We start from the raw sequence: 15617 nt of genomic DNA on the forward strand, positions 1-15617 counted from the left end.
ACAGTGTACAGAATAAATTTAAGTATTGATTAATTCTTCTGAAGGTCAGCCTCCTCTGATCATTTGAATTTCTTGAAAATTTATAAGGTTAATTTTTCCTAATTTAATGGCAAATCATATTTACTATAAATAAGATTTAATCAAAAACTTAAAATTTAGGGGAAATTATTTATATCAACCAAATCTCCTCCTTTCCAGAGAGAATGATTCTTAGTATGTTAGAGTACTTTACAGAAAATTCAAATTATACTGTATAGGAAATGTCTGTGTTTTTTTTTTCCTTTGGACATTGGCATATAATGTTTCCTCTGCCTAGAAAATCCATCCAAATATTCTCTCATTGCTCAGATCTTGCTCATTTTCTTGTCTTATCTTAGACAACATTTGAGGAAGTCTTGACAAGTAAAGTTCACTTTGACTCAAGACGTTTTGCTTTCCCCAATTTCTATTGTGTTCTTCTAGTATCTTGCTCTTCTCTATTAACACAGTATCACATTTAGATTGCTTGATTCTTCAATCTCATAGCTAAACTATAATTCTCATGAAGGCAAAGACAATGTCTTGCACACCACTGTACTCCCCAAATAGTCAAAGAGCTGGCCACAGGTTAAAATAGAAATTCACTTTTGGTAAATGAATGGATGAATGAATGGCCTAATTTAATACATAAATAAAATTATGAATATATTTTATGATGGTTAAATATTGACAATAAGGTTTTAAACAACTGTTGTAATATTCCACCACATGAATGAACAATCATTTATTTAGCAAGTTATTTTTTTCTTGGTCATTGATGGTACTTCTAATGCTTTGTTATTTTAGACAATTCAGTGGTCAATCTTGTAATGGGATCCTGATCTCTATTTCTGATGATACTCTCAGAATAAATTCTTAGAAGCAGAACATTCTTAAGGCTTTTGATGCTACTGCCAAATTACTTTTTTCAAACGATTAATGATTAATAATGTTAAGAGTGGATATAGTTTATTTCTTAAAGTTTGCTTTAGGTGACAGCATCAGCTCTCATGTTACAGTTATGTGATGAAGATAAAATATTCTCTTCATATATTTATCATATATCTATTATAATAATTCACATTTCTTAATCTGATACCATTTCTCATCCGCCTATTGTCTCCCAATATCCCTGGTTCATTTTTCTGTTGGAGTGGCATTTGAGGAATTATTTTTATGTACACAATTTCTGTTGCACAATGACAGAAATGGGAAGCTTCTACATGAGCCAAGAAGCATACAGGTAAAAACAGCCACATGTTCACTAAAGGATACAGTTGTTGTTCTTGTTGTTTTAATGACATATACACAATGAACATGTATTTGCCTTAAAGAAGGTAGATCAGTATTCCTACAGTAAAGCCTAAGAGATAGTAAAAGATATGTCTGCCTCAGTCATTAGCCAATTCCTACCACATTCTGACTTCTTCAAGGCCCTTTAATGAGAAATAGTGCTCCCTATTTAATACTTTTCAATATTTTCTCCTTCCTTAACACTTCTCCATAATTTACATAAACCTCTCATAGTCGTGTTTCATATTCCTTTCAGACTACATACTGGTTTATTTTTAGTCCTTAAATTGCCAGGAGGTCATATCTATCCCATATCTGACATATTTGGTTGCAATACATTGTTGGAATATATTGTGAATTATAAGTGAATGAGTGAATGAATGAATCAGTTAAGTAAGATGCATTTCCATTCATTTTGTCATTCTAGTTAGTGGGGCTACAGGGAATAAGAAAGATGAATTTTGATGACTAGCAAATCTTAGGGAAAAAAACTGATTCAAGCCTTTGCCTGTTTTTCCATATTTTCTAAAGCCATCCTTTATCCTAATTGACTACTGCTGTCAATCACTTATAATATGAAAATCTTTATAAAGGTTGAGATATGTTTCCTCCCATGACCTGCCAGATCTTGCTGGTCACTTTGTATCCTCAATGGAAATTATTCTTCCAAAGGTAAGAAAACATTTTGGGATTATAGGCAATTGCCACAGGCAACTCTTATTTCTGCTGAATTTTGTCATAGCATGTAGTTAAAAATGTGTGTTTCATTAGAGGGGTGCCTGCAAGGGAACACAGTCAGTGAGAGTATTTACAGACTTGGGATACCAGTTACATGAAAAAAAAAATCTTTCAATTTGTTGCCATCTTTACAAGAATTGAATTTAATGAGCTTTTCTCCAGCTGTCCCTAAGGAATCTACTCTCTAATCAAGTCTAATTGGTGTTTTCCCTTGAGGTGAGAATTACACGCACACACACACACACACACACACACACACAGAGTAAAGAACACACCATGCCTAAAGATTTTAGAGAAAGGGAATTGTTTTTTTTATTTGTTTCCAAGAAATGAGCAAGATTTAGATTGATTTCTGTTAAATCATGATATAAGTTATTTTAAACTAACGTTCGTTTACACTACCTGTTCATTGAAAAGATACTGATAAAAACTATCAAAGTACCAGATGTAATGCTGGGTTCCAGAAGCACAGGACTACCTAAAACCTTGCCTTCTTGCATTAAGATTAGAGAATTGTTACATAATTTTTGCAAGCTAAAAGCCTGGCAAATATATTGGAATGAATACTGTTTTTGCTGAAGTATCTCTATTAGGCATTACATTATAAGACATTTAGTTTTCCTTCTCCATAGATAAAAGTATGAAAAAAAACTACAAAGGATAACGAATATCTCCCTTTCTGATACTCAAAATTAATATATGATGTTTACAATTTTTTATATTTGCCTCAGATGTTTTTAAGCAATACTCATGTGCAAAGTTGGACATCACCCCCCATGCTCTTTCTCTTTCTCCCTGCTTCCCATCCTACTTTGCTTCCTTCAAAATACAGTCAATTACATCATGGCACGGAGCCTGCTTAGGATTCTCTCTCTCCCTTTCCCTGCCTCTCTCTCTCTCTGTCAAAATAAATAAATAAGCTTAAAAAATAAAAAAGGAGCTATAAGGTAATTTCATTTTATTTGGTAGTTTCTGTCTGCTCTGCTTCTTTAAAAAGGGGTTTTGATGATTTCATTTATTTCCTTCAATTTTAAATGGATACTCTAGGGTTGCCTGAGTGGTTCCATCGGTTAGGCGTCTGACTTCAGCTCAGGTCATGATCTCACTGTTTGTGGCTTCGAGGCCCAGGTTGGGCTCTGTGCTGACATCTCAGAGCCTGGAGCCTACTTCAGATTCTGTGTCTCCCTCTCTCTCTGCCCCTCCCCTGCTCACTCTTCGTCTCTCTCTCTCTCAAAAAAAATAAACATTAAGAAAAAAAGTTTAATTAATACTCTATACAAGTTGGTTGGAAACTGATGTTTTATTAGTTAACATATTCATAATTTTTGAGCAACTTTAAAAAGGAAGAGTTTATACACTTTTAAAGCAATTAGTCCACTTTTAAATTATTTTGTTGCTTAACTTTCTAAAAAAATTTTTTTCAGGAATTGGTGACTATTTTATCTTCATGAACAATAGCTAATCAACTAAAGACTCGACACTTCATAATTGCATGGTATTTATTGTACTTAGGGTGAAGTGTAAAATAATACCTAGGATTATTAGAATTTTAAATCAAAGTTAAAAGCTCAAACTAAAAATGTCTTACCTCTGTGCTTTACAATCTAATATTAAACCAGAATTTAATTATTTCTATGTTTAGTTCAGAAATATAAAAACTATTATTTTATTCCTTTTAGAAACTTTATTTTCTTCATGATAAAAACTTTATCAAAGTCACTTAGATGTAAAACGGCCATTGGAAGGTCGTTTTAGCAGCAACATTATATATTCATTTAAAAGGAAGGAATGGCAGTGCTAAATTGACAGACTAAGCTACAATTTGAGAGCCAGATTCAAATGAACCCAATCAAAAAGTTAATTAACCTGACGCGATGTGCATGATTGGGGTAGGGGAACTGGGAGAAGAGGAGATCCCTACTAGCAAACAAAAAGTCAAGTTTCAAAACCGAATCATAACTACAAGAAGGTCTGCTTTAATACACAAGAATTACATTATGTATAATGCTGAATATTGCACATAGATTAAATTTCAATGATAGACAAATGTTTAAATAAACTATAATTATATCCAAAGGTTATTGAATGTCTATTAATAGATTTATATATAGTGTATGATACTATGCAACAAATGCTTTTGTTAGGTCAAAGTAGTAGAATGTAAAGTTGTATATAAAGTATAATTACAATTATATATATATGTGTATACGTATATGTAATTATGTATATAACAACATATAAAATAAACCTTGGGCATGAGGGAGAAAAAGGAACAGGAACCAACATAGTTTTTCTCTTCTTTGGCAATATGTACTAAAAGCTTTTAAAATGTTGAGACTTTTAACCCACTAATTCTACTTCTTGTAATCTGTTTTAAAGAAGTAATGTAAGAAGTGGATAAATGTTTGTGAATAAAGATGTCCGTGAAAGTGCAAATTGTAAACAACTTAAATACCCAAGTGGGCACCTTAAGAAAATTATTGTGCACATGCAGGATGTAATTTTATACAGTAATTATGCTTTCAAAATCTTTTTGATGGCAAAGAAAAATGCTTGTAATGTAAAAGTAACCAGAATTGCAGTATATAAAATTCTATGTATATAGAATGTATGATCATAAAATGAGCACAGATAAAAGACTACAAAGACATATGCTAAAATGTTAATAGTTTTCTCTGGATAGGAGGAGTATGATTGATTTCCCTCATTATAACTCTCCATATTCTACAACTTTTCCATAATTATCACAAAATATTACTTTTATTTAAAATAAAAATTCACTTCAACTTTCAGACTTTCTCTAATATGCATGAATGTTGACAAAGAAATAAACGCATTTAAAAATATATTGAATGGTGATTTGTAAAGTAAGGTCTTCCCCTAGTAAACCATAACCTGTAAAAGGCAGCAACAGCATCTTAACTTCTGTGTGTACTCATTGCCCACCACTGTCAGCTCAATTAATGCTAATGAAATCAACAACACAAGACAGGAAGGATTTGAGCTGACTGATAAGCAGGAGAGGAGTTTTGACTCCCTCTTCCCCTCCCTGCAAAAACAAAAACAAACAAAAAACCAAAAAAAAAAAAAAGGAAAATATCACAAGCCTGTGGGAATTTTGTGGAAATTACACAGGCAGTTTCAACTAATAACTAATAATTTTGTATATAAACTTTTCCAGATTACAAAGCAGAAGTCTCAGATTTCTCAGGTTAGCAACAACTCAGATAAATAAACTTAACAAAAATAGCACCCTCCAAAAAACTGAAAAATAGAGTACACTATGAATAAGTATGACCCATTTCTAAATTATAAAAACTGTTCAACATAATTGACCACACCAAAGGTTAAAAGAAAAGACATTTGAGAAAAGTCAATATCCTGAAAAAAAATCAGAGCAAAGCAGAGAAAGACAAAGCTAAGAATAATTGAGAGAAAAAAAAGAATATTAGGAAATAAAAAATTATACTTTTTCCCTACTGTGATAAGGGATTACCTCAAATAAATGGCAATATTTATTTAATATTTAATGAGGAACAGTCTTAAGCATTGGAGTCACAAACACTACTGAGACTTCACCACAAATGATAAATACTCCAAAACTTTAAGATACATACTTTTTAATTTAATATCTTGGGTTACATGGATTAGCTCAAATCTCTATTGAACTTGGGCTAAACACTTCAGTTTTACAGGTGTTCTTTTTACAGTCAAGTATAAGTATTGACTCCCATGATCAGCACTGTTATGAAACTTTGCCGTACCTCATGCAATGGAATGAAAAATGAGATTATGACTGAGTATGGAGAAAAAAAGGAGACACATCTTTAACTCAGGAAAATATATTCTACTACCTGGAAAGCTCATGGGAAAATTTTTAAAAAACCTATGCACTTAATAGAGTGTTTGTAAAGAAGGTCATTTCCAAAAATTAAAACACAAAATAACTTTCCTAGATACTTAAAATAGTCATTTAGAAAATGAAGATTTTGCAGAGAAAAATATTAAATACCTTATAAAAATGTTAACACTACTGTGTAGGATATTTACAAGAAAAACTGTCTTATTTCTGATAGATTTAAAATAATAAAATAAAATAAAAATCTCTTATTACTATAAGACACTATCTCTAAATGGAAGATTCAACACAAGAAGGGCACCAATTCCATCAAAACTGATCTGCCATCTTAAGGAAAAATTTTGAACTTAATACATCAATTTTTCCATTTGTCTATAAGTCCAAATGTATATTTCAGAATCTTTCAAATAATAGTAGCAAAAGAAGACGTCCATTGTATTATTATTGCATCACAATTATTTATTTTTAAAACTGTACTGCTAACACCAGAATGTAGAGAGAGATATATGAATTGAAATATAAATTAAAGAAAGATATACAGGGAAGCAAATACTTTCCCATATAGAAAATGTAAGTAATTAAAACTGGTTTTGAATTAACTTTTAACTCTGTAAATGGAAAAGGAAATAATTCTCTCGTATATATTGTATGCCAAAATAAATTCAAGAGAGTAGAAGTGTAATGTGAAAGTAATTATTTCACATTATATCAAATAATCAAAATTTGTGATCCTTAATTGAGTATTTTTAGTGTGCATACAGGGGAATTTTCTTTCAAGCCTCACAACAATGGGAATAATAAAAAGAAAAACAGGATAGATGTAAATATATGACAAACAGCACTATCAATCCAAAACAGTTACAAAGTGACAAACACTAAATACCCTTTGTTTATACACACATATACACACATCATAAAAGCATATACGTTATATATATTTACATATTATGAGTTTGTATACATGATGTTTGTGTGTATACACACACATACAACATATATAACATATAAATGAAATACAATAGGAGATAAAATTAGAAAATGCACATGTTATTGAAAGTTAAGAAATTCAAATGGCTGAGGAAAACATGAAAAATAAAATAATTAAATTACTTAGTCAATGGAATGTGACCTAAAACAATGATGTGCTACATTTTGCCTGTCAAATTGCCAAGACGAATAAAGAAAAAAGATACTGCCTAAATTATCAAGTGGAAGCCTTAATATTCTCCTATGTATGTGTACACATGCATGTGTGTGTATATATATATATACATATATACACACAAAGGCATGTCTCCTTTTTTCCTCCATGGTCACTGCATATATATAATATAATATATAAATATATAATATATAAAAATATATAATTTTTAAGAAGAAGTAATTTTGCTTCAAATGTATTCTTAGAATAATAATGAAGTAAAAGAAATAGTCTTGAAGTTCAATATCAGAGATTGCATTATTTCAATTGTATCATAATTTCTCTAATGTCATACTAATAGGTAATTAAATTATGTTATAGAAGTATATTATTGGCATAAAAATTATACATATATGTGTATTTTAAAATTATATAATGTATAACATATAAAGGTAATATATATCTTGCTCCAACACATCATCATACACATATATCTGAAAGTTCGTATTCTAAAATTTAAGAATTATCCCCTACGGATGGCAAGACTTAGTGTCTCAATATGTATGCATATCTTTCCATATTAATAAAATATATTTAAGACTTAAAAATAGTTTAGCTTATTTCTAGCAAGGAAATTAAGAAAGGAATTCTCATTTGTTGAGATGATAGATGCTTTGTAATTATCTTCATCAATCAGAAGTATCACCTCCATTTCAAATTCTATTCAATTTCAAAGTCCATTTTAATTATCCAATAGTTTTTTTCTATATTTTAGTTGGGACCACTGCTTCCTTTCATTTTTTGTTTTTCTTTTGTCATATTGATTTTTTTTTCAGTACTTTTCTTTTGCTACTATGGAGAAATAATGTTCATTTTTTTGCATCTAACACTTGGTTGCCATGTCCAAAGAATGATTTTTCTTTTTTACAATTTGTTGATTAAGTCAAGTTAGTGATTATAAAATATTTGATGCTTAGTTACTTTATTTAACACATTCTGCTTTCTCTTCTTTAAGGGAAAGAATGTGAAGCCAAATTCTCAATTAAGGTATGTCAGGAAGATAATATTTCAACAATGTATGTTTTTTTCTTTACGAAGCCTATGTACTTAACTATCCCTTAGTAACACCTCCATTTTAACTCTGAATTACAAAGACAATATCAAACAGGCAAAAACAAAACAAAACAAACAAACAAAAAAACAGAAAACACACACACACACAAACACAAAGAAACAAACAACAACAAAAACACTTTTATCAAAAATCGAATTTGTAATATGACATCTATCTAACTAGCTAGCTAGCTATCTACTACCTTTTCATGGAGGTGAGGTAGGAACATTTGACCTTTGCTTTGGTTAGATTAACTATGAAATTGATTTAAAATTAATAAGGTTATTTTAAACACCATTTTGCTCTTGTGTTTAAAACTAAGGTTTTGATTTTAGTCTTGAAAATGTTTCACCACAAACCTCTTAGCTAGAGGCAGCTTAGTTTGAGAAACCAGGTATTGATTTTGAGGAATAAAAAATTTTATATACAGTAAACATATTGCTTTTTGTGTGCACAGTCTTATAGAAAAAAAAATGAGAAAGTCTTCTAGAAAAGAAATGAAGAGAGCTTCTGCTTGAAATATGTCTTTCATTTTCAATGGGATTAAAGTGAAAAATAAACTATCACTTTCAATAATTTCATGATTCTTAAAGATTATTAGTGTTTAGTATTCGATTTATGTGAATTGAAGAAATGAAGGTGATGAAGATAGACTGGAAACCTAGCAACAGATACATAAAAATAATTTGACTTCAAAGATCCAAGGATACTGATTGAAGCAAATGGAAGTTCAGGTTAATTGATGATCCAATTAGCAAGGTGGCAGGCCAGCAAAAGGATGATACTTTAATCTGAGCAGTGGCCCCCACCACATTCTTAGTGGATGTTTAAATAATACAGCAGAAAAATTATACTTGCTTCCACCTTCTTTGCGTTTCTTTCATATATGAGAGGAAAATAAACAGGTAAAAGGGAAAGAGGGGTGGGAGAGAGAAAAGAGAGAGATTAAGATAGAATGATTGCAGGGAGCATTCAAGAATGTGCAAACCATGGCCAAAGTTATCGAACCACTGTTCACCTCAGGCATTCTGTTCTGTGACCTGCTCTTAGATGGATGGCTACAGGGATATTCAGGGAGTTCTGTCATTCTGTCAAGAGATAAAAGATCTGAGGTCATTTGCTGCTGAATGTTCCATCTGGGATCAATGAAAAGGACTAATCGTAGCATACACACTACCAAAAGCAAGATAGACCCTTAGACTCTTGGAGTGGATTTCATCATCCCACCATACCAGCCTAAATATTTTATGCTGAGAAGGCCAAGTTTCATGATATGAAGGCCACATAACTAGTTGTCTAGCCCTGAGTGGTTAGTAGAATCCAGGTCTCATGATTCTGCTTCCATTAATGTGTTTACTTCATAGATTATTACTCCCACAAATTAAAATTTCAAAGGGGGATGAGCCAAAGCCTCACAAGTGAAGTGAGGGAAAAAAGATACTATGTACTGACCAGCTTACTATTCTAGTCTACAACTTCTAACATCATGGTTAAGCATGATTTATATAATTATCGAAAGTTGTTTCAGAGGCCAAAGGTGGACATACATCCTATCAATGTTAATTACATTTACTTTAGAATGTTTCAAGTCCTTATTTCCTCAGACACAGTTAATACTTTCCAATATGTTAACGTATGGTGAGGATTTATACCTTGACAAAATAAACCCCTGAAGGAAATAGAGAAAAGTTTTTAAATTATGTATATATGAAAATAACTGTCAAAACAATAGTAGAGAATATCCATGTTTCCATGCAGCAATGGCAGCCAACCAAACTTTACAAAAACATGAATATTAACAAAAATAGGACCATAATCCATACCAAAATGTAGTTGGTAGGAAGATAATGCTACAAAGTCCAATTTATATAGAAATATGGCAATAAATAACTTAAGCAGAGCCAACTCTGACTTGCATTCCAGAAAAGAGGATTAGGCAGAGACTCAGAGAAGAGAGCCGCAAGGTCTAACAATGGAAGAACACAGGTGAAATCACTCCCAGAAAGAGAGCAATGCACCCTGGTAGGGAGGATCCAGAACAGATCTGAGATGGATGGGTCAGAGGAATGACTACTGAGAATACAAGAAGTCTTGCAATTTCAAGGGAACAAAAATGGCTGTCTTAAGGAACCACTTCAGGGAAAGAGAAAGAATGAAGTGAAAGGAGGCATGATTTGAAATGCCCTTTGAGATTTTTGGTGAAACAAAAAAGGAAATTAAAGATCCTACAGAAATAAAAAAAGGATCATAAAGTCAGAGAACATGCCAATCCCTTTCCAACAACTTCCTGCCAAGAAGTTTGCTGAATACAACAAAACAACTACTTAAATAACAGGAGAGGCTCTCCAAAAAATTGTAAATCAACACAACCACTCACTCCTGCCCAAAAAGAATCACCTATTATTGGTTGTCCAGAAAATGATAAGGAATTTTCAAAGTAAACAAAAGAATGGATGACATCCTTACAAAATTACATTAAGAAAAAAAGAAAAAAAGAATCCAAGAATTTCAGCTGTTGGAAAGGAGAAAAGCCTCACAGAATACTCTATGCAAACAATTTTCAGTTTCAGACAGTTTTACAAGGAAACTCAACCAAATTTTCAGAAACTATAATCACAATGCTATTTTAATTTGCCCAGAGCATAAAAATGTAGGGTAACATCTAGATTCTTCTTTTAAAATTTTTGTTTTAGTGTTTATTTATTTATTTTGAGAGAAAGCAAGAGAGCCAGTAGAGAAGGGGCTTAGAGAGAGGGAGAGAATCCCAAGCAGACTCCATGATGTCAGCACAGAGCCTGACATGGGGCTCGATCCCATGAATCCTGATATCATTACCTGAGCCGAAATCAAGAGTCAGAGACTTAACTGACTGAGCACCCCACATCTAGATTCTTTATATGAAGCAAAGCTAACATTAACACCCAAACCTATACATACACACATACTCACATACATAAAATTACCAATCTCACTTATGTATATTGATGCAAATTCCTACATAGAATATTAGCAAAACACACACACATACACACAAAATAATGCATCATGGTCAAGTGGGATTTATCCTATGAATGTAAGAACAGTTTAACATTTGAAAATCCTTGAAATACTTTGCTACATTAACAGATCTAAACAGAAAAATCATGATTATCTCTGTAGATGCTGAAGAGATTTTTTTTTAATTTTATTTTTTTCTGACAGAGACAGAGCGAGCTCACATGCACGTGAAGGAGGAGCAGAAAGAGGGAGAGGATCTGAAGCGGGCTCTGCGCTGACAGCAGAGAGCGCAATGTGGGGCTCAAACTCCCTAACCGCAAGATCATGAGCTGAGCTGAAGTCGGATGCTCAACCAGCTGAGTCACCCAGGTGTCCCTGAAGAGATCTTTTATAAAATTCAATACCTATCTCTGATTAAAACACTTACCAAAATAGAAATTGATAAATACTTGCTTTACGCAGTAAAAACTTTATGCCTTAGTCCTAAAGCCAGCATTTTACTTTTTAGAGAACACTAGGGGCATTCCTACTGAGGAGATACAAAAGGCAAGGATGTCCAGTATCCCCACTAGTATTTAATACTACATTGGAGGTGTTAAAGAACACATTCAGACAAAAGACAAAACAAAATGAACAGATACCACAAAACAAAAACTATTAAGAGTTGTAGTAAGTGGGCAAAAAAGATAAAAACATTTGTTTATCCAGACAGCATAATACTATTATTGGCAATCTTATCCTGAGTAGGGGTCAGCAAGTTATAGTCAATGGGCTGGCCATCATTTCTGTAAAATAAGTTTTTTTATATATTAAGTTTTATTCACACACAGCCATGTTTATTGATTCATGTATTTATTGTCTATGGCTAATTTTGCACTTCAGCAATAGAATTAAATAGTTGTGACAGGAAACGCATTGTCAACAAGGCCTGAAATATTTATTATCTGGCTCTTTCAGAAGTTTGCTGACCCTTGCTCTAGAGAATCAGTGACAAGATTAACACAAAAAATAACATTCTATTAGGAGGCAGACTATGAAATGAACAAGCTTTATATATGAATAAGATCTAGTTAAAATATTGGAAGAGTAAATCAAATTTATTATAGCAATGCAAAAAATAAAATACTTGAAGAACATTTAAAATTGATTCAAGGAAAAATAAATCCATGTACAAATGGATATTTAGTGTATGATAAAGGTGGCATTTGAAATCACTGGAGAAAATATGGACTTTTTACACAGGAGGTATTTGGTAATCAGAAAACCATTGTGGAAAAATATGAAATTGCATTATTACCTCACATAAGAATGAATAAGATATCTAAATATAACAAATAAAAGTTGCATAGTTAATAGAAGAAAACATAGATTAATTTATAAGCTAGTAATAGGGAAAGTTTTGCATATGACTTAAAATCTGAACACAAAAATGGAATGTATTGATTAAATTGATAAAAAATTTCACAAAAAAAGTAAATAAAGGCAAAAAACCAAAATAATCAAGGAGAAAATATTTTCAGCATATATCACAGATGAAAAACTCATCTCCCTAAAAATATAATGAACTAAATATGAGAAGGAGAAATTTAAAAAATAAAAATTAATGCAGAATAGTCTCTATTTGGTATACTATGTAGAAAATAAGTAATTTTTTTAAAAATGTTTTTATTTATTTTTGAAGGAGAGAGAGACCGAGCGTGAGCAGGGGAGGAGCAGAGAGAGAGGGAGACATAGAATTTGAAGCAGGCTCCAGGCTCCGAGCTGTCAGCCCAGAGCCCGACGCGGGGCTCGGGCTCACGAACTGGGAGATCATGACCTGAGCCGAAGTCGGACGCTTAGCCGACTGAGCCACCCAGGCGCCCCAGAAAATAAGTAATTTAATACGACTGTTGTATTACTGAAATTACCCTAAGACATTATTGTAAAAGCCAGAAAAATTTTTTAAAAAACTTAAATTGAATCTTGGTTATATGAAGAATTCACGTAGTAATCTAGAATGGAAATGCTTTAAAACTTTTCTAGGAAAGTTACAACTGAAACCGCTCTCTGGTCAATTTCCAATAGTAAGAAGCTGTGTCCCATAGAATAGGAAAGTTTGCAAGATATTTGGCTATTTGGGAAATAACTTACATATCTTTAAAGCCTTATAATACTGACAATAATATCAATAACAGTAACAATTGCTATTATTTTAGAAAGCCTAATATGTGCCTGCCACGGTTTTATATACCTTTCTGTGTGTTATTTTCTCTAAGGTAATAAGAACCCATGAAGTCATTGCCTCCATTTTGTACATAAAGAAACAGAAGCAGAGAAGTTGAGTAACTTACTCAATTTGCACAGCTGGCTGTGGGAGTGTTGGGATTCATCATGGCTGCAGCATGGTGCTTGAAGTCTAGACCAACAGAAAAGCAGGTTTCTACCAGAATATTTGCAGCTCCTCATGTAGCTCCCACTACCCTCACCAGAGAAAGAGCACAGAAACCGTGGAGTCATCAGACAATAAATTCAGTCCTCTAACAACTGACCTAAACCCATACTCTACTCTCTAACTAACCTTTCAACATCCTGGGAAACTATTCAGTTGCTTACCTTTGTCAGCAGCATTTGCTCTTTCTGATACAAAATTATAAGCTGGCTTTACAGTTTGTTTGCCAAATACGTATTTGGATTACTTTGTCTTCCATTTTTAGACTTTGAACAATAGTCCCTAGTTTTCTAGTTTTGGCACGCCGAAAGCTCTAGCTGTTTCATTCTGCTACCAAAGTTGCTGCCAGGTCCATGATGTCAATGTTATAATGCTCATACCGTTTTTATGGCTTCTAGAGTAGATTTTAGGAAGTTAGGAAGAGTTAATAGGCCCATAAGGCATAGTTTCTCCCATTTTAGGCCATTTGAAAACTGATTTAAGTGTAAATTGCAATTTTTTTTGGCAAACCTAAAAATAGTGATGTATATCAGGAATTCCCAAAACATGTTCCAAGGAACCACAGAACATCAATAGGCTTCATTTTAAGGGAGAAAAAAAAAGTGGAAGAAGTGGGAGATTCAAAGTGAAATACGTTTAGGAAAACCTGAGTGATTTTGCATATTTTAAACTCAGAAAGTCACAGCATTTTTTAAATATTCATTATGGCCCTACAAGAGGAAAATGAAATATGCTGCATTTATCAAATATGTTTTTTGCTCCAAGCCATCTTTCAAGGAGCCTCTTAAAGGACTTGTGTTCCTCAAAAATGTTTTTGGGAAATACTGACTTGGAAGGACATGTAAGAACTCCTGAAACGGCATTTCAGTGGCATTCTGGGGATTATTAAGAATCTTTCCTACTGATATATTAAAAGTTGTCCCAGAAGTGTGAAAAGATATTGGAAATCATAATAAGAGGACTATTACTTAATTTGAGCCTCAGAAAAACAGGTATAACTGTTATCAGCAGAAAACAAGCAAAAAAAATCAATAGACAAAAAATTATAAAGGAAAACTGACCACAGAGGTTGAATTTATAAATCAATCATCGAATGAGATTAAAGAAATAAATAATTCTATTACTTAGTTATGAAACATTGATTAGTTATGTTAATTAGTTATGTTTTGTATTAAACAAAAAAGTGTCACATTTAACCTTTAAAATAAATTCGTTCAAATGTATGCTGTTCACAAGACAGATAAGAAATTATATTTCTTGAAAGTCATATCCAAATAAAAAGGGGTAATTTTCCAAGAAAGGGGGCTTTTTAAAAAAGGAATTACTAACCTGAGTAGAGATGGAAAATCTCTAATATCTTAATCTCTGACAACTTCTGATAATATTCATCTAAAAAATTTAAAGAAATAATCAAATGGCTATGAATACAGATAATTCTTGTTAATGTAGTTCAAGTCTTCAAAGAGCAGAGAATTTCTAGGTTATTTGGCTTATTTTAAGGCAAGAAAAACAATATAAGCAATCTCAAACTATTGCTCCCAGAAAGATTAACAACATACAACCTAAGAAAAACAACACAGATAAATTCCAGGCCAACTTACGATATGGATTAATTGTCTATTTTTTGTTGGCATCAAAATGTTACTGATTAATATTGATTAATTAATGTATTGGTTAATATATGCAACACACAAAAAGAGAGGAATTTTGGTGGAACTCCACAGGGATTTTGAATCATCCTCATCCTATTTTGTGTTTGTCTTCCTGTCTAGCATTTCAACTTTAGTCTGAACTGAGTCTTTGCTCCAGTTGAGGCAGGGATCCTCCAGGAGTCTTATTTGTTGAAACACTTAGAAACTGCTGGAAGAGAACCCATCCTAAGGACATGGGTATATTTCCTGAAACCATGACCCAATAACTAAATCTCAGAGTCAAAGCTAAAGAAGATTCTAGTTGTGTCAATGCATTCTGTCCTTATTTCTTCCATTTATAAAATCACAGACTCAGTTTCTGGGTCCTAAGGATTAAA

This window comes from Panthera pardus, unplaced genomic scaffold, assembly GCF_024362965.1.
Source record: "Panthera pardus isolate Hobbes unplaced genomic scaffold, ASM2436296v1 HiC_scaffold_25, whole genome shotgun sequence".
Taxonomy (NCBI): domain Eukaryota; kingdom Metazoa; phylum Chordata; class Mammalia; order Carnivora; family Felidae; genus Panthera; species Panthera pardus.